This window comes from Microcaecilia unicolor, chromosome 6 (assembly GCF_901765095.1).
Source record: "Microcaecilia unicolor chromosome 6, aMicUni1.1, whole genome shotgun sequence".
NCBI classification, from domain to species: Eukaryota; Metazoa; Chordata; class Amphibia; order Gymnophiona; family Siphonopidae; genus Microcaecilia; species Microcaecilia unicolor.
In genome coordinates, this window is record NC_044036.1 from 215,757,797 (window position 1) to 215,782,876 (window position 25,080).

The following is a 25,080-nucleotide window of genomic DNA, read 5'->3' on the forward strand; positions in this document are numbered from 1 at the left end:
AGGGGACGCGCCGCACTACCAAAAAAAGATCAGAGGTACGGGAGCTCTCACGACGCACGTCTGTTCATCAGCGCCATCTTGGATCTCGGAACTGTGAAGTGTTTAAAAAGAACAAACAGCCGTGGGGTAGAGGATAGGACCGTAAGGTTAATGAGAGTAAAGAAGGTCCTATCCAGGGGTGGTGGCTGTTATACCCTGAGACCCAGGTGTCCCACAGTAAATGGGCTCAGGGAGTGAATTTGCTGAGAACGAATAATAGTTGGAATGCAAGGTTCCCACAAGACTGAAGCATAGTTCCAATAAACTGAATCTACATTTACTCAGCTAATTTGCATATTTCTGAAAGCAGAGGAATCTGTGCTATCTTCCAGAGAAGGGTGACCAGGGGGCCCCACCAGAAGAACTGGTAAGGGGGTCGGTTACCAGGAGATACAGCGGGGAGGCAGGTCCAGGACTGGAGGTTAATGGAGAGGTCACCCTGAGGGAAAGGGGAGGCCCAAACAGAGAGGCCCGAGTCACCAGAGTCCTAGAGAAGTTTGGTTTCAAGGTTGTTCTCTGAAGCAAAGGACTGGTCAGGCTAGATAGGAGTCACTAGAAGTCTACTGCACATCTGAGAGCACCTCTGCGAGCTTACAACAGCACCTTTTCCAATTCTAATATATTTTTCTTGAGGTGCGGTGACCAGAATTGAACACAATACTCAAGGTGCGGTTGCACCATTCAGCAGTACAACGGCATTATAACATTCTCACACATGTTTTCCTTATCTTTCCTAATAATGCCCAACATTTTATTCACTTTCCTAGCCGTAGTAGCACACTGAGCAGAAGGTTTCAGTGTATTATCGACGACATCCTCCAGATGCCTTTCTTGGTCCGTGACTCCTAACGTGGAACCTTGCATGACGTAGCTATAATTCAGGTTCTTATTTACCACATGCATCACCTTGCACTTGCTCACATTAAACATCATCTGCCATTTAGCTGCCCAGTCTCCCAGTCTCGTAAGGTCCTTCTGTAATTTTTCACAATCCTGTTGCGAGTTAACGACTTTGAATAACTTTGTGTCATCAGCAAATGTAATTACCTCGCTAGTTACTCCCATCTCTAAATCATCTACTATAATAAAACTCACCCTCAACGTTCTGAAGACAACGTTCTGAAGTCACTCAGCCACTCCCTGAAGGGTTCATGGATTCATGGTGGTGAAGCCACAACACTGACCATGTCTCTCTGCCCCGCCCTCGCATGACGGACCAATCAGAAAAAACACCCTCAACATTCTGAAACACAAAGGACCATCACAACACCGTTCCCAGGCAACACTAGGCAACGTAAGACGGACCAATCAGAGGAAACTACGTGACAATAAGGGAGAAGCATTCCCCAGCAGAATGGCTCATTATCTGTGCAGCACAGAGAGCACAGAACCACCGCTGGAACGAGAGAAGAATATTCCTACTGTGGGTATGTGCAAAAATAGACCGGGGGGGGGGGGGGGAGAAATTTTTAAATGCCTAATGCCAGTACTGAAGAGTGCCAGAGGGCCTATAGCAAAGACTATATTTGGGATCGCTTGACATGCAGTCGGAGGAGCCGGAAAACAACATGCCCGTCACCATCTGGGACGTGGGTGAACAGGACAAGCTGCGGCCCAGCTGGAAGGATTACCCGCGACCCAGCCAGCAGCAAACAGCGACCAAGGAAGGGGGAGGAGTACTCCTTCCCTGCCTAGGAATCGCTGGACTGGCTGCCAAACTAACAAAACAACCGCACACTGACGCACCACCTCCATCATTCGAAAGGCATTCACTCTTTCTTCAACAGAAATGCAAACTAATAATACAAAACAAACAAAGAATACATGGTTTCTCAGGCAGCTGCAGGTAACTCCCCACCCCCTTCCTCTTCCCCTTTTGCCGAAGCGGCCAAGGACGTGCCCAACCATCCCCAGCCTCAGGCAAGCTGTCTCCCATCTTGGGGATTCCCCGAGCACCCGGAAAAAGACAGCGCTGATTCCTGCAGCGCATAAATGTTCCAGCATTCCCCTGCAGCCGGCCTGAAATGGACCAAACATACCGGATCACCCCCAGACGGCCCGAGACCGTGCTCTTCTCCCTTCCGCCAACTTAAAACAACCATCCCCGTCCTCAGGCAAGCCGTCACCCACCTCCAGGATGCCCAGAACCCCAGCCCAATGGAAAAAGATGGCGCTGCTTCCAACAGCACATTTCTCTTCCAGCATTCCCCTACAGCAGCCCTGAAACGGCCAAAAAATACCAACAGACAAAGAACGTGCTCCTCTACCTTCCACCCATCTAAAACAACACTGCTGCCTCAGCACAACACAAAAAAAAAACCTGGAAAAAAAAACCACCACTCAGCAAAGGCTGACCCCCCTACAACCACATTTACATTTCACCAACAGAAAGACCCCCCTCCACAAACCTCCATGACAGACAAAACCACACACACACAATACAACAGAAACACACCCTCAAAGCCACACACCAATCCAACCCACTTTGCCAGCACAGCACAGTACATCCCACAACCCCCAAGCAAAAAACAAAACAAAAAAGGACACACATCAACAACCTGCACACACACCACACCCTCACACACTCACACACACACACACAAAAAAAGCCACATGCTAGCGCCCGTTTCATTGGTTTCGGAAACTGGCCTTTTTTACTAGTTTATAAATATATTAAAAAGCAGCGGTCCTAGCACAGACCCCTGAGGAACCCCACTAACTACCCTTCTCCATTGTGAATACTGCCCATTTAACCCCACTCTCTGTTTCCTATCCTTCAACCAGTTTTTAATCCACAATAGGACATTTCCTCCTATCCCATGACCCTCCAATTTCCTCTGTAGCCTTTCATAAGGTACCTTGTCAAACGCCTTTTGAAAATCCAGATACACAATATCAACCGGCTCCCCTTTGTCCACATGTTTGTTTACTCCTTCAAAGAATTGAAGTAAATTGTTCCGGCAAGATTTCCCCACACAAAAGCCATGCTGACTTGGTCTCAGTAATCTATGTCCTTGGATGTGCTCTGTAATTTTGTTTTTGATAATAGCCTCTACCATTTTCCTCCTTTAAATCCAGAGAGCATAGCCAATCTTGTTCCTGAATCATGAGGAGTAGGAAGCTCAGGGAAAGTATCCTGAACTTTTATTTTGACAGAAACTTGTTCAGGGCTCTTAGGTCTAGGATGGGATGGAATCCCCCCATTGTTTGTGACCAGGAAGTGCTTGAAATAAAATCCCCACCCTTTTACTCCTGGTGGAATGAGTACAACCACTTTGGCTTATAAAAGGGAGGAGGTTTCCTTTGTAAGCAATTACTGGTATTGAGAGCTTAATTTTGATACCCTTGGCGGACTATTTTGAGACCTCACAGATCTGACGTTACAATGGTCCACCCTTGCTTGGAAAAAATCATCATCCCCCTCCATCAGCAATTTGTCTGGAATGGCTACGTTTCTTGTGGCCTCTCCTGGAGACATCAAATGCTCATTCCTTGCTTTGACTGTGGAGCTGGCTGGGACTTCTGAGTCTTCTGTTGTCATGGGTGGAAGTGAAAGCTCTTTGTTTTCTGGGGAGGTGAAGAGGGGGCTGGCTGAAACCTACGCTTTTGAGAGTAATAGGTTCTCCATTTCAATCAACCAGAGTACCTCCTGGATAACTTGATGGTCTCAGAACACTTCTTAATGAGGTCATCAACCTCCTCCATCTTGTCACCTAAAAGATTATCACCTCAATACAGAACATCCGCCATCTTTTTGTGAACTGTAGGTTCAAGTTTTGAGACATGCAGCCAGGCAACTCTGTGCAACCCAATACCCATAGCAGAGGCTCTGGACACCATATCGAAAGCATCATAGGTTGCCTGGACCATGTGCTTTCTATACTCCCACTGCTTGGCTACTAGCTGACAGAGCTCTGCAGCCTTCTCTGGGACAAAGCGTCTGTAAACTCTGCAACATTATACACTATGTTCTGCAAGTACATGCTCACTAAGAGCCAGTAAGAATTTATGCGAGAGGCAAGCATAGCATTTTTAAAAAAACATCTTCCCAAAAGATTCCCAAAGTCCAAGCCACCCTTCTCAGAGGCACCAAGCAGTGAGTCTTGGAGCTCTTGGCTCTTTTGAGAGTGGATTTAACCACCATGGAATGGTGAGGAAGCTGAAGCCTTTTGGATTCTATACATAGAGTTGCACTTATGTTTAGGATATACAGAGAGAGTGGTCTCCTACTCCTTCATCTGTACATAAAGATTCTGTGTATGGGCACCGTCACAGCTTTCTTTGGCGGGACATCAAATTCAATGTCCAACAACTTAACCCTGGGATCATCCTCAGTCTCCAAATCAAATTATACAGACCTAACTATATCCCTAATAAAAATCAGAAAAGGAGAGCTCCTCAGGAGGTAACTTTCTCCTTTCATGTGGAAGGGAGGGGACTTAAGGGATGCCAAGGGCCCTCCTACGAGAGGACGTCTGGTGCTTCTTCAGACTTCCAGGAGCAGTCTGAATCAAACTCATAATCCTCCCTGGATGATTGAGTCTGTGCCTGTCGCAGTCTACTGACAGATTTGCCAGGCCCTGGACAGGGGCACCAAGGAATGCGTCCAATGCCCTGAGGACTGGGCACCAACACTGCTTCAATGCTTACTAGCTCCTATGCCCTGCAAGACATCAGTGTTAATGTACATGTGTCAGGTAGGGCGTTGGCCTCCAGAATGGGCTGAAACTCCACCAGAGCCAACACTGAAGTCCTCGATGACTCTACATTGTGTCGAGCTAGGAGGCTGCCCATCTTCTCTTGGAGTATGGCCCAGATCTTCTCCTTGAGGAGAGCTATAGGTAAAGACTGGGGCTCAGCTAGTGTAGTCAAATCCTTCAAAGAAATCAGGGCCAAACCAAAGGCCTGGTTCCAGCTCAATGGAGGCTGATGTGTGTGCTCTAAGTCCTTAGAGGGCGAATGGCCCTCATGGCGGGGGTGCTTCTCAGGTATCAGTGGCTTCAATGCCCCAGTGCTCTTGACACCATGCCTCAAGGGGGACTGATGCCGATGCCTCTTGACCTCTGTCTGATGCATAGCATCTGGATCCCTAGGCATCAGAAAGAACAAAGGCAAATTCTTTCTTGTCCTCAGAGCGGGATTGGAAGATGCCTGATTCTGGTGGCCACTACTGATGCTCAGTGTTGAGGTAGGCAGAGACCTCCTCGATGTCGATGTGTCCCCAGTATCTGATGTAGCTCTGGGAGTCATTAGGACTGGTGCTTCTGATGCTGAAATTGATGGACTAGAATGCTCTGCACCAAAAATACATTTGCACTGCTTTTCATGACTTCTAATGTGCCTTCTTGATATCTGTGAACAGAGTTTACAAGAAGAAGGACTGTAAGCGAGCTGCAGACATTGTAGGCTCCAGTAACAAGTGTCTGTGAGGGATATGATCCTGTTATACCAGATACGTTTCAGTCAACTTTTCAAAATGATTGGGGGTGCTGAAATTTTTTTTTTTTAACAAGTGGTGCATTTCGCCCCCCCCCCCCCCCCCCCCCCCCGTACCTTAACATCTTGTCTGCTGCAGTCTTCACCTGGGCAGTGGCAGCGCCACTCAAAGGCTGCCTGCAACCTGCACCAGGACTTCTTCCCTGAACAGTCCCGCCCCTCAGTTCCCCTGTACTGTACAAATATAAGGAGATGTAAATTTAAAACCTGACATATTTCAATCACTATAAAAAAAGTTAACAAATACAAATAAAAAAATGGAAAATATGATATCATTTTATTGGACTAAATACATTTTTCAATTAGCTTTCAGAGGCCAAAACCTCTTTCCTCAGGTCAGGACAGTATACTGCTGTTACGGTATTCTGTTCTGACATGGGAAAGGAGGGTTTGGTCTCCAAATATTAGTCAAAAATGTATTAAAACTAGTCCAATAAAGATATTATCTTATTTCCATCTTCTGTATTTATTAACATAGCTACCACACTACTTTATACTAAACTAAAAATAAAATTCATTTTTTCCTACCTTTATTGTCTGGCCATTTACTGTTTCTAATTGTGTTGGTCTCACTTATTTCTTCTTTCCTTGATCTTAATTCTCCCCCCTATCCACCCAGCATCTACCCCCTCTCTCTCCCCTTTCCATCCAGCATCTGCCCCCTCTCTTCCCCCTTTCCATCCAGCATCTATTTTCTCCATTCATGTGTAGTTTTTCTCCTCTTTTCCCTTTCCCTCATCTGTCAGTATGCATCGCCTTCCTCTTTCTTTCCTCCCCTCCATCCACATGCATCTCCTTCCTCTCTCTTCCCTCTCCTCCATCCATGTCCAGCATTATTCCTCTAACCCCTCCATCCATGTCCAGCATTTCTCCTCTCTTCCCTCCCCTCCATCCACTTTCATCTCACTTCCTCTCTCTTCCCACCTCTCCATCCATGTCCAGCATTTGTCCTGTCTCCCCTCCATCCATGTGCATCTCCTCATCTGTCTTCCCTCTCCTCCATCCATGTCCGGCATTTCTCCTCTCCCCTCCATGTGCATCTACTTCCTCTGTCTTTCCTCCACTCCATGTCCAGTCCAGCATTTCTCCTTTTCCCCTGTCCTCCATCTATGTGCATCTCCTTCCTGTCTTCCCTCTCCTCCATACATGTCCAGCATTTCTCCTGCCCTTCCCTCCAACCATATCCAGCAAGTCTCCTCTCTCCCCTGCCTTCTCCTCCATCCATATCCAGCAATTCTCGTCTCTCCCCTGCCCTCCCCTCCATGTCCAGCTATTTCTTCTCTCTCCCCTGCCCTCCCATCTATGTTCAGCTATTTCTTCTGCCCTCCCCCTCCATCAATCCATGTCTAGCAAGTCTCCTCTCTCCCCTGCCCTCTCCTCCATTCATATCCAGCAAATTCTCCTCTCTCCCCTGCCCTCCCATCCCTCCATCCATGTCCAACAAGTCTCATCTCTCCCCTGCCCTCTTCCATGTCCAGCGATTTCTCCTCTCTTCCCTCCATGTCCAGCGATTTCTCATCCCTCCCCTCCATGTCCAGTAACTCGCCCCAAACACCACCTGCCCCTTTTCAGCCCCCTCTCCTCTGAGTTCCAGTCACAACCCCAGCTTGACCTCTTCTCCCACAATAGTCCTCCGTCCTCACTTTCCTGCCGCCCAGAATTTAAAACATTTTACCTCGGGTCCCGGCAACAGTGAAAGGCGAGCAGGCTCACCTTCAGCCTTCTCTTCTCTCTCAGCTCTGGTCCCGCCCTCATTTCTTTTTTCCACAAGGGCGGGACCAGAGCTGAGAGAGAAGGGAAGGCTGAAGCCGAGCCTGCTGGCCTTTCACTGCTGCTGGGACCCGAGGTAAAATGAGTTTTAAATTCTGGGCATCAGGAAGGCGAGGATGGCGGACTGTTGAGGGAGAAGAAGGCAGGTAGGTCGGGCTGGGGTTGGAACCGGAACTTCCGATGGCGGGTTAGAAAAATATTGGGGGTGCTCAAGCACCCACAGCATCCACAGAGTCAGCGCCTATGATTGGGAGGTCTTAAGGGTCATGTCACTCATCACTGCCTGTTCTCTGAGAATCTATCATCCAGCTCACACTTTACATCAAAACTCATCTTTTTCCCTTTTTCTTCCTAATACAATATGACTGCAGTCTGTGATTTCTATTTCCTGCTTCTTTCGCTCACTGTCTCCTAAACTATATAGGAAAAAGGACACCCTTAGACATTCCATTATCGCGGTTGAAAACACCCAAATCAGGGGCACCCAAAGTATAGGAAAAAGGACGCCCTTAGACATTCCATTATCGTGGCTGAAAATGCCCAAATCAGGGGCGCCCAAAGTATACGAAAAATATGGCAGTTATGTGAGAAATGTGTCCTTGTTACTGTACTTTATACTTCTCAATATTCCTTATATTTTCCCCGTACCTGGATGTCCGCAACTACATGCACTGTACTTGCGGAACATGCAGCTATGGGAAATATAAGTACATAAGTAATGCCATACTGGGAAAAGACCAAGGGTCCATCGAGCCCAGCATCCTGTCCACGACAGCGGCCAATCCAGGCCAAGGGCACCTGGCAAGCTTCCCAAACGTACAAACATTCTATACATGTTATTCCTGGAATTTTGGATTTTTCCAAGTCCGTTTAGTAGCGGTTTATGGACTTGTCCTTTAGGAAGCCGTCCAACCCCTTTTTAAACTCTGCTAAGCTAACTGCCTTCACCACTTTCTCCGGCAACGAATTCCAGAGTTTAATTACACGTTGGGTGAAGAAAAATTTTCTCCGATTTGTTTTAAATTTACTACACTGTAGTTTCATCGCATGCCCCCTAGTCCTAGTATTTTTGGAAAGCGTGAACAGAAGCTTCACATTGTATATATATGGCCGCCCTTGCTCTCAGTAAAATACAGGTCAATGGCTCAGGCTAAAGAGCTAGGCCTCTGCAAGCAAATGGCTCATAATAAGAGCTAGGCTTCTTAAAATCAGAATAATCTCTGATACAAAAGAGAGCTAGCTTGTAAAAATCAGAGATCACCTTTGACACAGTTACATTTCACTGTGGCAAGTGCTGAACTGGCAAGGGTGGGGGCAATCTACTCTATAAACAATCCTGATATTGGCACCTGCAAGACGTCATAAGCAAGAGTTGCTATGGTTACATAGAGATAGTGCTGGGTCAGCTGCACCCCGGGTGAGAACATCTAAAGGGGGGGCTACAGGAAGGTTTGGGAATATGTGAAGTCATTCTGATCAACTGATAAGGACTAGGAGCCCAGTTGAGACAGCTGGGGTCCATTGAAATGAATAGGGCCAAAATTGTATATAAGCAGCAGTTTGAGGAGTATTAGTTCAGACGAGACGAGACGAGAAGAAGATGGAGATGAGAGGAGAAGACGAACAGAGAAGGGAGACTCCAGAAGGCTAGAGAGAGAGGACGTGCCATGATATGCGGTTCCATTATGTGAATGCTTAACCTACCTGTATTACCATTGGTAAGATTGTAATAAACTATCTTATTATATCTACTACATACTGGGTTCCTTTCTAATTACAAGAGTCCATACTGCCTGACGGTGTAAGCCTGTCATGAGCAGATTCAAGGTTGGGAAAGCTAGATATTTGGAGGGCATATGTAACTTTGCCCAGAGAGATGAGACGGGCCACTGCTTCCGCTGCTTGATTAGCAAAGGCAGATTCGGAGAAAATAAACAACATCCACCTGTTCCACTCCACTCATTATTTTATATACCTCTATCATGTCTCCCCTCAGCCGTCTCTTCTCCAAGCTGTATAGCCCTAGCCTCCTTAGTCTTTTCTTCATAGGGAAGTCGTCCCATCCCCGCTATCATTTTAGTCGCCCTTCGCTGCACCTTTTCCAATTCTACTATATCTTTCTTGAGATGCGGCGACCAGAATTGAACACAATACTCAAGGTGCGGTCGCACCATGGAGCGATACAACGGCATTATAACATCCTCACACCTGTTTTCCATACCTTTCCTAATAATACCCAGCATTCTATTCGCTTTCTTAGCCGCAGCAGCACACTGAGCAGAAGGTTTCAGTGTGTTATCGACGACGACACCCAGATCCCTTTCTTGGTCCGTAACTCCTAACGTGGAACCTTGCATGACGTAGCTATAATTCGGGTTCTTTTTTCCCACATGCATCACCTTGCACTTGCTTACATTAAACATCATCTGCCATTTAGCCGCCCAGTCTCCCAGTCTCGTAAGGTCCTCTTGTAATTTTTCACAATCCTGTCGTGATTTAACGACTTTGAATAACTTTGTGTCATCAGCAAATTTAATTACCTCGCTAGTTACTCCCATCTCTAAATCATTTATAAATATATTAAAAAGCAGCGGTCCTAGCACGGACCCCTGAGGAACCCCACTAACTACCCTTCTCCATTGTGAATACTGCCCATTTAACCCCACTCTCTGTTTCCTATCCTTCAACCAGTTTTTAATCCACAATAGGACATTTCCTCCTATCCCATGACCCTCCAATTTCCTCTGTAGCCTTTCATGAGGTACCTTGTCAAACGCCTTTTGAAAATCCAGATACACAATATCAACCGACTCCCCTTTGTCCACATGTTTGTTCACTCCTTCAAAGAATTGAAGTAAATTGGTCAGGCAAGATTTCCCCACACAAAAGCCATGCTGACTTGGTCTCAGTAATCCATGTCCTCGGATGTGCTCTGTAATTTTGTTTTTAATAATAGCCTCTACCATTTTCCCAGGCACCGACGTCAGACTCACCGGTCTATAATTTCCCGGATCTCCCCTGGAGCCTTTTTTAAAAATGGGCATTACATTGGCCACCCTCCAATCTTCCGGTACCACGCTCGATTTTAAGGATAAGTTGCATATCACTAGCAGTAGCTCCGCAAGCTCGTTTTTCAGTTCTATCAGTACTCTAGGATGAATACCATCCGGTCCAGGAGATTTGCTACTCTTCAGTTTGCCGAACTGCCCCATTACGTCCTCCAGGTTTACCGTGAAGTCAGTAAGTTTCTCCGACTCGTCCACTTGAAATACCATTGCCGACACCGGTATCCCACCCAAATCTTCCTCGGTGAAGACTGAAGCAAAGAATTCATTCAGTCTCTCCGCTACGTCTTTGTCTTCCTTGATCGCCCCTTTTACCCCTCGGTCATCCAGCGGCCCAACCGATTCTTTTGCCGGCTTCCTGCTTTTAATATACCGAAAAAAAATTTTTACTATGTTTTTTTGCCTCTAATGCTATCTTTTTTTCATACTCCCTCTTGGCCTTCTTAATCTGCGCCTTGCATTTGCTTTGACACTCCTTATGCTGTTTCTTGTTATTTTCAGACGGTTCCTTCTTCCATTTTCTGAAGGCGTTTCTTTTAGCCCTAATAGCTTCCTTCACCTCACTTTTCAACCAGGCCGGGTTTTATTGTGTATATATGAAGTTCGCACACTTGATAATGATCCATATAAGGAAAACTCCGCACATAGGCCCCGCACGCATGATGACAGTCCATGAACGTCCATGCGTCACGGTCGTCCATGTGTGAAGCCATTAGAGATGCCAAGACGTGCACGTACTGACCTGTCCATATATGGGATGGTCGTCCATATATGAAGCTGTGCATGTAAGGACGCCCATCAAGCATGGACATCCATATAAGGCGATGCACGCTTTCCAATGGCTATTCACTGAGAAACATGGCTCTCAGATGGGAGCCAAACTTTAGTGAGCAGGAAATGCTGTGCCTAGTGCAACTGTGTGTAAAGCACAGGAGAATTCTTTTTTGCCACCACCACCACCACCTGCCCCCCAGGACTCTCTCCATCCAAGCCTGGGGTGAGATAAGGGACAGGTTGGAGAGGTAAGTGTTTGCTCACCCCCTCTCCTGGGCTATCAGGGTCCCCTCCTGTAGCTACACATATAAGAGCTCCCTCAGCAATGTAAGCACAAACTGTAGTCTGCATTCAAGGGTAATCAGTGATATGTGCACATGCACATTCATTAATAGAATCTATGAACTAGAAAGCAAAAACATTCCTACATTCCTACAATACTGCACACAAATGGTACTCTCTGTCCTCATGTCCACCTCAATGACATCATCTGTACCAATGTAATGCCCCCCCCCCCCCCAATCAGTATTGTGAGTCTCTCCTACTTGATTTCCAAATGAATTTGTGTGCTGAAGGCAAGAAGAGCCATCCCCTGACTCCTGGTGTACAAACTTATATCTTGCAGAAGATTTGGCATTCGGAGGGACCTCGAGTCCCTCCGGCGGAGGTTCCGCCGCATTAAGAGGCAGAGCCCTGACATGATCAGGGAAGCGAGACGGCGCCTCAGGGCTCAACGTAAGTATTATAAACAGGGCACCTGTACTCATTTGTAAATGTATTTATTTAATAATGCAAATATCCTGTACAATATCAGTTTCCATATAGCTAATAGGCAACTAGTAAGTCATAACACCTCTGTCCCAGATCAAGGCCTGAGGTTGCAGCTACCTTCCCGTGAGTGTGGTTCCAACTTCCAACTAACCTCCTCTGAGATGAATGAGATGACATGCCTCACTGCTGTATCCCCCTTTCTGGGGTGGATACTGTTTCATGGTATTCCTGCCTGAGGTCCTACTCTTAGTGGATGTCATTGCCTCATATTAAAGTTATGTGCTTCCCCCCCCCCCCCCCCAAAAAAAAAAACAAAAACCCAAAATGGTCAGCCAACCATAGTCACAAATCGTAATGCAAACATGCTGCTGAGCAATGAGTGTGGTCTACCTGTGTACTCTGTGTCAGACTAGAATCCAGGGTTCCCTGTCACGTCATCTCATGCATCTCACACCCCATGGGTATAGCCCAGGTCTCACCACAACTTTCCCCATTCCCCGCCTCAGGCCAGCCAGATCCTGCACTATGTAAGCCATGTTGGATGTGCTGATCTCAAAGACAATCCTGTTACATACACAGGGAGGCAGAGGCAGCAGGAGGAGGCCGAGGCCGATCCATGGGCAGACATGCCTCCCCTTGAGAGGGATGATGATGAGGGCCCAACACCGCCCGACCTCTCAACCCCATCCCCAGCTGTAGCCGCAGCCCCATCCCCAGCCCCAGCACTGCGCCTCCTGCAGCAACTGGTGAATAGCCAAAACCAGTTGCTGCAGGAGGTGTCAGCGATGCGTCAGGCTAACGAACAGCACTTCAGGGTGCAGAGGCTGCTCCTGGTGCTGCTCGTTGGCCTGCTGCAGAGGGCCATTCAGGGGGGGAGAATAACGCCTCCCTTGAGAGACTTTATTGTAAATTGTTCAATATTTTGTTTTGGTAAATACCCATTTTATATTTTCCTATATAAAAGGGTGTGTGTCTCTACTTTGTGCACTACATATTATCAAATGCTGGGGTTGATTTGAGAGGAGGCAGCAATCTGGGTTGCATGACAGGTGACCTGTGACAGAGAAACTTTGGTATATATGTGTGATAAGTGTGGCCATACAGAAGGCCACCTGTTCCTTCCAAACTGCATGGCTGTATGGTTAAGGGGGGGGGGAGGCTGGGTGGGCATTTCTGTTGAGGAACAGAAATGCCCATCCAGCCTCTCCCCCCTTACCATAGAGCCCCACAGCACAAAATTGTGTAAATAATAGGTATGTTGTCTAGCACTAATGATCTGCCAAGTAGAAACTTGCAGATAACCATAGGTAGCGCATAGACGATGTTTGCTCTCTGATCGCCACACCCTTACCCCCAACCAAAGCTCATTGGTGAGGGCCAGGAAGGAGCTACAAACAGCTGGGTCATCTTTTCACATTGAATGTATCAGCAATGGTATATAGTGCTGAGGAGAAAAGGGAAACCAAGGGTAAAAGCATTAGATGGATGTTTACTTTATCACAATTGCAATATAATACATCAGGTACAGAAGGGCACAGGCTAGGGGAATTATATAGGCACCGGGCTGTAGCCACCTGCAGGTAATTTAGAATAGGAAGTGTAACCAGAACCCCTCTCCCTCACCATGACTTAAGGGCTCAAGGCCGTGGTAGGCACACACCTGTGGCCACCTTAAAAATAGTTTGCAGGATAGAATATAGAAATGTTGTTCCATAACTATGGAAGATTGTAGGACTGTGTTGAATAATGTGGAAAAGACATTCAGGGCATATATGCTTCCCCCTTCCCACTCTCCAACAACCCTGAGAATGGGTGGGCACTTCATAACAGGAGACTGGGGTTCACCACATAAAAAAGGAAGGAACCTAGCGGGGAGACACATGAGGTGCAAAGCGGGAGAAAAACTACCAGCTGTGGATACCTGTGAACCTGGTGAAAATAGAGGTAAGATTTGAATGCAGAGAACAGAGAGAGAATGGGGAACCCTTGACCATGAGGGATGCACACATCCATTCTCAGGGCCTCTTCCCCCCCACCCCACAGGCAGCCACAACTGAGTGTGTCCAATAGAGAGCAAGACATCTGTACAATTAATTGGGTAGAAACAATCATGGCTCTCAAGAGTCAAGTGTATTGCAGTCCACTGCTGTCTCTTGCAATCCTCTTGACCAGCTGTCCTGCAAGATGCAAGAAGTGTTTGTTTAGCACCTACATAGCAGAAAGGGAAGAGACAGCTGAGAGGTATGAGCTTACCTTGAACTTGTGGTGCGAGAATCTGTTGGCTCCAAGGGACCAGAGGCTGCCTGCTTCAACAAAGGAGAGAGAGAATGGGGGGCAGTGAGGGAGCACATCACACACAGCAATGAACTCCTGGAGGGTAGAGAATGGAGAGCTGGTCACATGTAGAAAATGCAGAGTATATGCTAAGCTACCAGCTAACATCCAGTCTGAAACAAAACCCACACACCAGTTATCTTTCAAGAATTGGCAAAAAAGTCCCCCCCCCCCCCCCCGCAAAAAAAAAACAAAAAACAATAAACCAAAACCACAAACAGGTGTACAAAAGCATACAGTGGGAAAAACAAGGGTTACTATAACTGGAGCTAAAACACTTTCAAATACCACCCCATAATGTAAAGAAATACCTCTAAAGTGCAAGCACAGAGAAAGCTGTTTCAAAGAGGCGCCAATAAAGGAAATGCAAGCTTCCAAATGGGAAGAACAGCTGCGGACGTTTATCATTATCACCCTTAATCGAAATGAGGACACCCAAAGCACAGCTGGAGCCGCCCATAGTTCCCTACCTATAATCAAAATTAGGGCGGCCAAATCGGCGAAACAGCTGGGGACACCCAGGGATTTTGTCGATAATCAAAATTAGGCCGACCATCTCAGGAACGCCCATCTCATTCTCACATGGGCGTCCCTGAGAGCGTATTTAAGCTCCCTTCTTTGTATTTTCGATTCTTTGCATCGCATTGGTACAATGGCACCAAAGCAAGCACCCACTCGCAAGGGTAATTTCACTGACCCTGAAATTGAACTGCTGGTTCAAGAAATACAAAGGAGGCACATGCATCTCTTTGCTCCCACGGGCCAGAGGCTAGCTGCTACAACAAAGCAGTGAGAATGGGAAGCAGTAAGAGACCAGCTCAACGCGGTCTTCCACTGTGGCAGGGATGTGGAAGACTGCAAACCAAAGTGGCGCCAGCTGAGGCAAGATGTCAAGAGGAAGGCTGGTGCCAACCCCCCAGCAGATGACACCGCTAACCTCACCTCCATTGAGCGCATCATTCATAGGCTCTTGCCCCAGGAGGGGATCCATGGCATTGGGTCCCTTAACACATCAGCACAGCCTGAGGGCTCAGGTAGATTCACCATTAGGAAGCTGGGGTATCTGTTGTGCTGAACTACACTCTGTTTTACACAAGTTGGGGACAGTGTGGTGCTCCTCACTAGGGAAAGGGGGGAGAACACCACATGCAATGCAAATCACTATTCATTACAGACCATGACACAGGGAGTAGCAGGGGGGAGGGTTTCCAGCAATGTAAATAATATATTTAAAATATAAAATATAAATAAAATAATTAAATTGTGTGTAGGTTAGCACTGTTTCACAGCTTTGGGGGCCTTCCCCATCACCAAACTCTGCATATCTCCTTCCCACATCTCTATGCTGTAGCCACTGTGTCCTCTGCACTCCTTCCACAGTTCTATGTCTACCCACCTGCCTGTGTGGCTCTCTTGTACATAAGTCTCTGTAGTACACTGTGCTCCTTGTCTCCAGCTCTGTACCATGTACAATGACATTGGTGGCTTACCTGCCAATCCCATTCCTCACCATCTCTTTGCTGGGTCTTTGCCTGTGGGGCTATGTATATGAATGCTGAAAAACAAAAGTGGGTTATTTTGACCTACATATTTCCTCCCCTTTTGCTATGCAGGTGATGACAGCCAGTCGGAGGAAGAAGCTGGCCCTAGTGGCCACCAGCCCCAGCACACAGAGCAGCAAACCAGTGGGCCTGCACAAGAACAGGAACATGGAGTGAAACCACAGGACCCAGCAGCAGCAGAGGCTCTCCCTTCACCACCCGCAGCAGAGGCTCTCCCTCCACCACCCGCAGCAGAGGCTCTCCCTCCACTACCCGCAGCCTTTGCTGATGGTGGCACTGAAGAAGCTGAAGATGCAGAAGGGGAGGCTCCTCAGCAGAGACCATCCAGCCAGAGGAGGCAGCTACTGCGCCTCGCCACACAATTGCTGGGCCACAATGTGCAGATGGAAGACTACCGGCGCCAAAAATTGAGAGCACCTAATACAGCCCTGCAGCAGCAACAACAACTGGCATCGACTTCCACCACTGCACAGCAACCACCTGCTAAGAAGTGGAGCTTGAAATCCTCAGCCTCCCCAACCACTGGTCCAGCAGCCACCACACCAGCTCCCCTTCTGGGTCCTGTGCCCAGGTTGCAGGGCAAGCCACAGAGCGCAAGGTGGCCGGACTTCCACAGGGCAGCCGAGGCAGCAGGCTGCCTTGTGTACACAGAGGAGGAGAGTGGGAGCTCATCAGAGGACTCTCAACAGAGTTCCCCTGCAGCACCAGCTGCAAAGGAACATGGTGGGACGGGTAGGAGGGGACGAGGACAGGGGAGGGGCAGGGAAAGTGATGGAACATGCTGGGGGGTGAGGGTTGGAGGGAGGGGAATATGCACAGAGCGGGTGATGGTGGTGGGAGGGGGGTGTTGGTGGTGTTGGTGTGTAAATACTGTGTGTGATAAAAATAAATGTCAACTTACTGTATATGCCTTCCTATGCTTGGTCTATGACTAAGGGCTAGGCCTAAGGCCTGTACAGTCAGTTTGGTTCTCACAAGTTAGCCTACTAACTCAGCATCTTGTGTAACAATCATTGCCTTCTCAGGAGCTGAGAACTAACACTTCATAACATTTGTTTGCAGCTGAGTATGTTTTTCATATAAGGTGGATGTAACCTTGATAGTTGCTAAGGGACTGAGGACACAGTGAAGCCTACCAGTGTGTTGCATTTGTGGAGAGAGACAGAGAGAGGACACAAGGGTATTGTTCTGACTGTGCAAGCAGAACAGATAACTGACTAGCCAATAGGTACCGATTTTGCACGTGAACTCCCATCAGGAGAGACTGATAGAATACAGGAACAATCCATATATGGTAGAAGGCAACCTAATGGTGCTAGTTTATGGGAAATCACATGATTTATGAGAAATGGAATTTGCAACAGTATATATGTGATGTCTGAGAGGTGTTAGGACAGTAGTTTGTTTTTCAGGATTTGCGCTGCTGACTGACAACCTGCTCCAAGAGAGAGAACTATTATTTGTATTTTTTTGACTCTGTGACAAGCTAATAAAAGTAATTTCCTGACTGCGCCTAATGGAGTCTAAGTTCTCTTTCTTATCTGTGTTTTCCCTCCCTGGGGGGCCTGAGAGATGGGAATACACATTTTGGCACTCTCCGAACAGGTACCTGATTGCCCTGTAATTAGCCTTAAATAGCCCTCTAAACTAATCAAAGAAAACAAAAGGGGGAAAAGAAAAAAAAAAGGAAAGAAACAAAAAAGGAAAAAAAAAAGAAGTCTGAGCTATTTCTGCAGCTGGACTGTGGAAAGTTTTGGTTTTTACTCCGGAGTTTGATATGAAGTGATGTGAAGAACCTACAGGCTGTATTTGAATCTCCCTGCAAAGGGCTAGGTGGGTCCCTAGAATAAGTGCAGGTGAGCTGGGTGTGGACGCGTCGGCTGCACAAGGGTGCATGTCTGGAATTTTGATAGACGTCTGTAAGTATATATATATATATATATATATATATATATATATTTTTTTTTTTTTTTTTTTTTATGTTGATTTTGAGTTCTCAAATACTTTCATCGAGGATAGGAAATAGATTGTGTCTTTTGAAATAGTGTGCGTCACCGATTCCTTAGTGCAGAAAGTCCTTGTAAGTAATTGTTAACGTTGGAGCAGGATAACAACTCAGTATCTGTAGTTTGCTTTGTTTTGGAATGCAGTGAAATGAACAAAAAAGTGTTGGAGTGGTTTTGCAAACAGCGAGACTTTCTCATGTAGTAGAAAAAAAAAAAAAGAGGAATTTTTTTTAGTTGCAGTCTGTGTTACTTGATTCACTTGCATAAAAGATAGCTGTACTTTTTTTCCCCCTAAATTCCTGGCACAGCTTGCTTGGTTTAAAGCTGCTCTGTCTACGGATTTCTCATTGTAGCCCTGTTACTTAATGTTTCTTAGGATAACTGTTTTGTGTCCTTACACTTTTGGTTAAACATAGCTGTATTTATTTATTTTTTTCTCCTCCCTAAACGTTTGTGTGTGTGTGTGTGTGTGTGTGTGTGTGTGTGTGTGTGTGTGAATGCAGACTGGCCAGTTTGTGTAGGAATGTGTGCATAAGGTTTTTTTTTTTTCAGGAAAAATTCAGCTGCTTGTAACTTTATTGTACACAGATTAACTGTGTTTCTTGCCTTTCTGCTACGTTATTTTCACTGTGCAGATTCATTTGCCACCATTAATTATGTCATGTCTATTTTACTCAAGTTTTATGGCTGTCGTTAATTGCATTTTATCTTTCAGCTGCGTTATGGTTCAAGGGCCCTGATTCATGGGGCAGACGAATATTTAAAATGCAATACAATGTGAGGGTTGGAGGGAGCGGAATATGCACAGAGTGGGTGATGGTGGTGGGAAGGGGGTGTTGGTGGTGTTGGTGTGTAAATACTGTGGGTGATATAAATAAATGTCAACTTACTCTCACAGAAAACTTGTCTGGATCAGTCTTTGCCTGACTCTGACCCCCAGCTGGTGTGCACTCTGCTCTGCTCTGTGGGCGGGAGGTGGAGGGGGCTCTTCATCTGGGGCCTGCTGCTCTGGTGGCTGTAGCTCTTCTGGGAGGGCCTGTCCTCGGCGCATTGCCGAATTATGTAGCATACAGCAGGCCAGGAATATCTTTGCCACCTTTTGGGGGCTGTACAGGAGCTCCCCTCCAGAACGGTCCAGACAGCGGAACCTGTTCTTAAGTTGTCCGAAGGTGCGCTCGATGATGCCACGGGTGGTCCGATGTCTACTGTTGTATTTCTCCTCTGACCTTCTTTGTGGGTGCACTATGGGAGTCATGAGCCAACTCCGCTGTGGGTAGCCTCTGGAGAGAAGCAGGATGAGAAAGATGTGTGTATTGTTTGGAATGGGTACCTTGTGGAGGTGAGGGGGAATAGTGGGTTGTGGAGTTAGGTGGAGGGAGACAGTGCTGAGGGCTGCCTGTTGGAGGGCAGATCCATGCTGCACTTACCTAGGAGTCATCCGCCAGTGATCTCCCCTCGGTCAAACCTGCGGAAGATTCCTGAGTGCTACAATATATAGGCGTCATGGGTGGAACCTGGGAATCAGGCACACACGTCTATAATCTCCACCTGGGAGTCACACACAACTTGCATATTCATGGAGTGGAATGCTTTCCTGTTCCTATAAGTGGCCTCTCGTGCCCAGGGGGGTCTGAGTGCGTCATGTGTGCAGTCAGTGGCACCTATGACCGAGGGGAAGCGAGCTACGGCGTGGAAGTCAGCCATGTTGTTCTGTAGGGCCTGGGGGGTGGTGGGGAAGGTGATGTACTGAGAGGTGTGGGTAAGGAAGGCATCAAGGAACTAGGTGAGGCGGTTAGAAATGGAAGGCTGGGTGAGACCTGTGTTCACAGCTAGGACAGACTGGAAACTCCCAGTGGCCAGAAAAGAGAGAGAAACAGTGATGTTTAGGTGCACAGGGATAGGGTTGTTCCTACGGGTCCTGGCCTGCAGGAGGGGTTGGAGATGGTCACAAAGGTGCTGAATGGCAGCCCTATCAAAGCGGTACCTAGTGAGACACTGCAGGTCAGTGAGGTCTAGGAAACTGCTACGGGGCCTGAAAACTCTGGGGTGTGTGTACATCTTGCGGTGCCTCTCCTCTTCCTCCAACATGTAAGCTACCTGTGCATTTAGTGCCTCCATTTCCCCACACTACAGGTACAATGCAGTGACACCAGTGCTCATCTCTCCCTACCAACTTGGTGAAACACAGCAGGAACAAACAGAAGCTGACACTCACTCTGCCACCACCAACAAACAGTGCAGTCACACACAGCAGAGCCACACTGCAAGTACTCCTGCCACACCCTCTAGCCAATCACTCTCCAAGCAGGCTTCACAAACAAGGTGCAGCAGTACACAGGACAAAGAGACAAACAGAGACTACAAACAAGTAAGGGAATGAAATATGAACTTGGGGACAGTGAATGGAGAGGGATAGGGGGAGGGGATGGGGGAGATAGAGGAAGGAGTAGTGGTGTCTGGGTTTGGGGGCTAGAAGGGGTAGGTAGGGAAAGGTGAAAAAGTAAAACACAAATGAGGCATGTGAGGCTGAAAACGTTCCGACCACAGCACACAGACAAAGGTAACAGGTACTCAACAAACTCTCATCTTTCTCTGCAAACAACAATTAAGCTTTCTCTCCCAACAACGATCTCGCCGTGCTCCAACCCCACAAAATAGCTAATGGGTCTAAAGACGACTTCCCCCTTACTCTGGTCGCTTTTATTTTACGTCTAACTAAGGACGCCCATGTTCCGACCCATGCGAAACCATTTTGCAAGCCGTTATACGCTGGGGGCGCCCATCACATAACGACGCCCATAACACGCCCCTAACATGCCCCCTGTGGGGCCGACTATAGATGGGCATCCTCGCATTGAGGACGCCCTTACGGCCCAGTTTTCATTATTGGATTTGGCCAACCATCTTTCACGGGGACGCCCATGTGCCTTTTGTGTCACTTTTTGGCCGCCCTTCTCCTTCGAAAATAAGCAGGTTAGTTAACCACATAAATACATAAAATGCAGTCCTATTTTTATGTGGTTTTTCATAGCCAGTTAAGTGCCGAATATCACACTTAACCGGCTATGTTTTAAGTGGCTCCCAGAAATTCAGTGTTGGAGCCCGGACATGGCCTGGCATTGAATTTTCGGGTTTAACACCAGTGGTAGTCAGCAAAATGCTGATTGCTGCCTGCTGAATATTAGACCTATTGATTATAAATTTAAATTTTGTTTTGAAGTGTTTGGAATTTTCTACCTGTAAAGTTTTTTTATTTGTTTTTTTGTGGTATGTGATATTTTTACATTCCAGCATATATTGTTTTCCACATTATTATGGTGATTTCATCCTGCATGTCCTCAGAGAACCGTAAAACCCCAGAGATTTGTGCCAATGTTACCTCCCTGAAGTTGTGTCCTTGGCCTGTAAGACAGCAAAACCTGAGACTTGTGCCAATGTTACCTCCCTGAAGTTGTGTCTCTGGCCTATAAGACAGCAAAACCTATTTATGTTGATGATTCATTGATAATTGTTATATAATTATATATTCTACCACCATTAAGGTAAAATTATGTATCATACCTGATCATTTTCTTTCCATTAATCATAGCTGATCAATCCATAGACTGATGGGTTGTGTCCATCTACCAGCAGGTGGAGATAGAGAGCAAAGCTTTTGCCTCCCTATATGTGGTCATGTGCTGCCGGAAACTCCTCAGTATGTCGATATCCAAGCTCCATCCGCAGGACTCAGCACTTAGAGAATTACACCCACAAAGGGACACTCTGCCCAGCTCACCACCGCCGAAACGGGGGAGGGGAATTAACCCAGCTCATCCCCACACAAGTGGGGGAGGGGAATCCGTCCAGCTCATCCCCGCGGAGCGGGGGAGGGACACCACCCCGCCGATGCGGGGGGATCTGGCTTATCCTGCAACCGCAACTGCGGGAGAAGCTGACTGACCCTAACACCACCGAAGCGGGAGGGGTACAAAGCTGCCCTACAGCCGCACGAAGCGGGAGGGAGCGCCGGCAGAATTTAGGTCTCAATCCAGCCCCGTAAAACGGAGGGGAGAGGAATGCAGCAGCTCACTGTAACACAAACTCGTCTCAACTCTTGAAGAATCCAATTTAAAAAACTTGAACACGAAGTCCTCCTGAACAGGAACTGAAGACTAAACTTGAACCTGAAATGCAACCAGAATATAAACAGTACAGATATCTGGGAGGGGCTATGGATTGATCAGCTATGATTAATGGAAAGAAAATTATCAGGTATGATACATAATTTTACCTTCCATATCATCATGCCGATCAATCCATAGACTGGTGGGATGTACCGAAGCAGTACTCACCCAGGGCGGGACAATGACATCCCTGACCGCAACACTGAAGCTCCAAACCGGGCCTCCGCCCGAGCAGCCACAGTCAAGCGGTAATGCCTGGAGAAGGTATGGGCCGATGCCCAAGTTGCCGCCCTGCAAATCTCTTCCAAGGAGACGGACCCGGCCTCTGCCATCGAGGCCGCCTGAGCTCTAGTGGAGTGAGCCTTCAGCCGGATAGGCGGCACCTTCCCCGCGGCCACATAAGCCGCTGCAATGGCTTCCTTGACCTATCTTGCCACTGTAGGCTTAGCAGCCTGCAGACCCTTACGAGGACCTGCAAACAGGACAAACAGATGATCCAACTTCCGGAAATCATTGGACACTTCCAAGTATCTGGTGATGACTCGTCTCACATCTAGATATTTGAGAGCAGAGTACTCCTCTGGGTAGTCCTCCCTATGAAAGGATGGGAGACAGAGCTGCTGATTCACATGGAAGCGAGAAACAATCTTGGGCAGAAAGGAAGGCACTGTGCGAATAGACACTCCTGCCTCAGTGAACTGCAGAAAAGGCTCTCGACATGAGAGCGCCTGGAGCTCGGAAACTCTTCTGGCTGAAGTGATAGCCACCAAAAAGACTGCTTTCAACGTCAGGTCTTTCAGAGAAGCCCTCGACAAGGGTTCAAAAGGCGGCTTCTGCAAGGCTCTTAGCACCAGGTTGAGATTCCACGCAGGCACCACTGAGTGCAGAGGAGGGCGCAGGTGATTAACTCCCTTGAGAAAACGTACCACATCTGGCTGCGAAGCCAGGGAAGCACCCTTCAGGCGGCCCCTGAAGCAAGCCAGAGCCGCTACCTGGACTTTAAGGGAACTGAGCGACAGGCCTTTCTCCAGACCTTCTTGCAGGAACGCCAACACTGAAGAGATTGGAGCAGTGAAGGAAGAAAATGAGCCTGCTTCACACCACGCTGCAAAGGTACGCCAAACCCTGGCGTAAGCAGTAGAAGTAGAGCGCTTCCTCGCTCTCAGCATAGTGGCGATGACCTTGTCTGAGAAGCCCTTCTTCCTCAGACGCTGCCGCTCAATAGCCAGGCCGTAAGACCAAAGGGGGAGGGATCCTCCATCACCACGGGACCCTGATGCAACAGGCCCTGCTCCACTGGCAGTCGCAGAGGGTCGTCCACTGAGAGCCTGATCAAGTCCGCATACCAGGGACGTCTGGGCCAGTCCGGACCCACCAGGATTATCCAGCCCGGATGCTTTGCCACCCGGTCTAGCACCCTGCCCAACATGGGCCAGGGCGAGAACACAGAGAAGCTCCTGTGTCGGCCACTGTTGGAGAAGAGCATCTACTCCCAGAGATCGAGGGTCCCGTCCTCTGCTGAAAAAGCGCGGCACTTGGCAATTGGCCGATGACGCCATCAGATTTAGACTCGGCTGGCCCCAGCACTTCGTGATGTCCAAGAATGCCTGAGCCGATAACTGCCACTCTCCGGGATCCAAGGTATGGCGACTGAGAAAGTCCGCCTTCCAGCTTCGCTTCCGCCCACTGGCATAGACTCATGGCCTTCTTGGCTAGAGGGGCGCTCTTGGTACCTCCCTGGCGGTTGACATAGGCCACAGCCGTGGCATTGTCCGACAGGACCCATATTGGCTTCAACGCCAGTACCGGGAGGAACTCCAAAAGCGCCAACCGAATGGCTCCGAGTTCCAGGAGGTTGATAGACCACTTTGCCTCTGCAGGAGACCAGAGCCCCTGCGCTGTCCTTCCCAAGCAGTGGGCTCCCCAGCCCGTCAAAGAGGCGTCCGTCGTGACGACAATCCACTCCGGGGTCACAAGAGGCATTCCTGCAGACAACTTGTCTGTCTTCAGCCACCAGCTCAGCGCCTTGCGCACTGCTGGGTCCAAGGGAAGGCACACAGCATAATCCTCCGACACTGGAGTCCAGCGCTGCAGCAGAGAGTGTTGTAGTGGTCTCATATGAGCCCTGGCCCAGGGCACTACTTCCATCGTGACCGTCATAGAGCCCAACAGCTGCACATAGTCCCAAGCCCGAAGAGGAGAGGCTACTAGGAACTGGTCCACCTGAGCCTGAAGCTTGACAATCCGATTGTCTGGCAGGAACACTCTGCTCACTTGGGTGTTGAATCGAACTCCCAGATACTCCAGGGACTGAGTCAGGCGCAGCTGGCTTTTCTCCCAGTTGATGATCCACCCCAGGGAGCTCAAAAGAGCAATCACCCGGTCCACAGCTTTGCCGCACTCTGCATAAGAGGGGGCTCGGATCAACCAGTCGTCCAGATAAGGATGGACTTGTACTCCTTCCTTTCGCAGGAAGGCCGCGATGACCACCATTACTTTGGAGAAGGTCCGTGGAGCAGTAGCCAACCCGAATGGGAGGGCTCTGAACTGGAAGTGTCGGCCCAGGACTGCAAAACGCAGAAAGCGTTGATGAGGAGGCCAGATGGGAATATGCAAGTACGCTTCCTTGATGTCCAAGGATGCCAGGAACTCCCCTGCCTTCACTGCCGCTATAACAGAGCGAAGAGTCTCCATGCGAAAGTGCCGAACTTTCAAGGCCCGATTGACCCCTTTGAGGTCGAGGATAGGCCGTACAGAACCTCCTTTCTTTGGTACCACAAAGTAAATGGAGTAACGTCCCTTGCCAAGCTGATTTTCTGGCACCGGAACGACCGCACCCAGGCGGATCAGATTGTCCAAAGTCTGCTGTACTGCCACAGCTTTGACCGGAGACTTGCAGGGAGAGAGTACAAAACCCGTTTCTTAAGGGTCGGCAGAACTCTAGCTTGTAGCCGTCTCTGATGACTTCCAGCACCCAAGCGTCTGAAGTTACCCTGGTCCACTCGCCCAGAAACGAGGACAGGCGTCCTCCAATCTGCACTGGGCCATGGACCAGGGCCCCATCATTGGGTACGAGACCCTGGGGAGGACCGGAGGG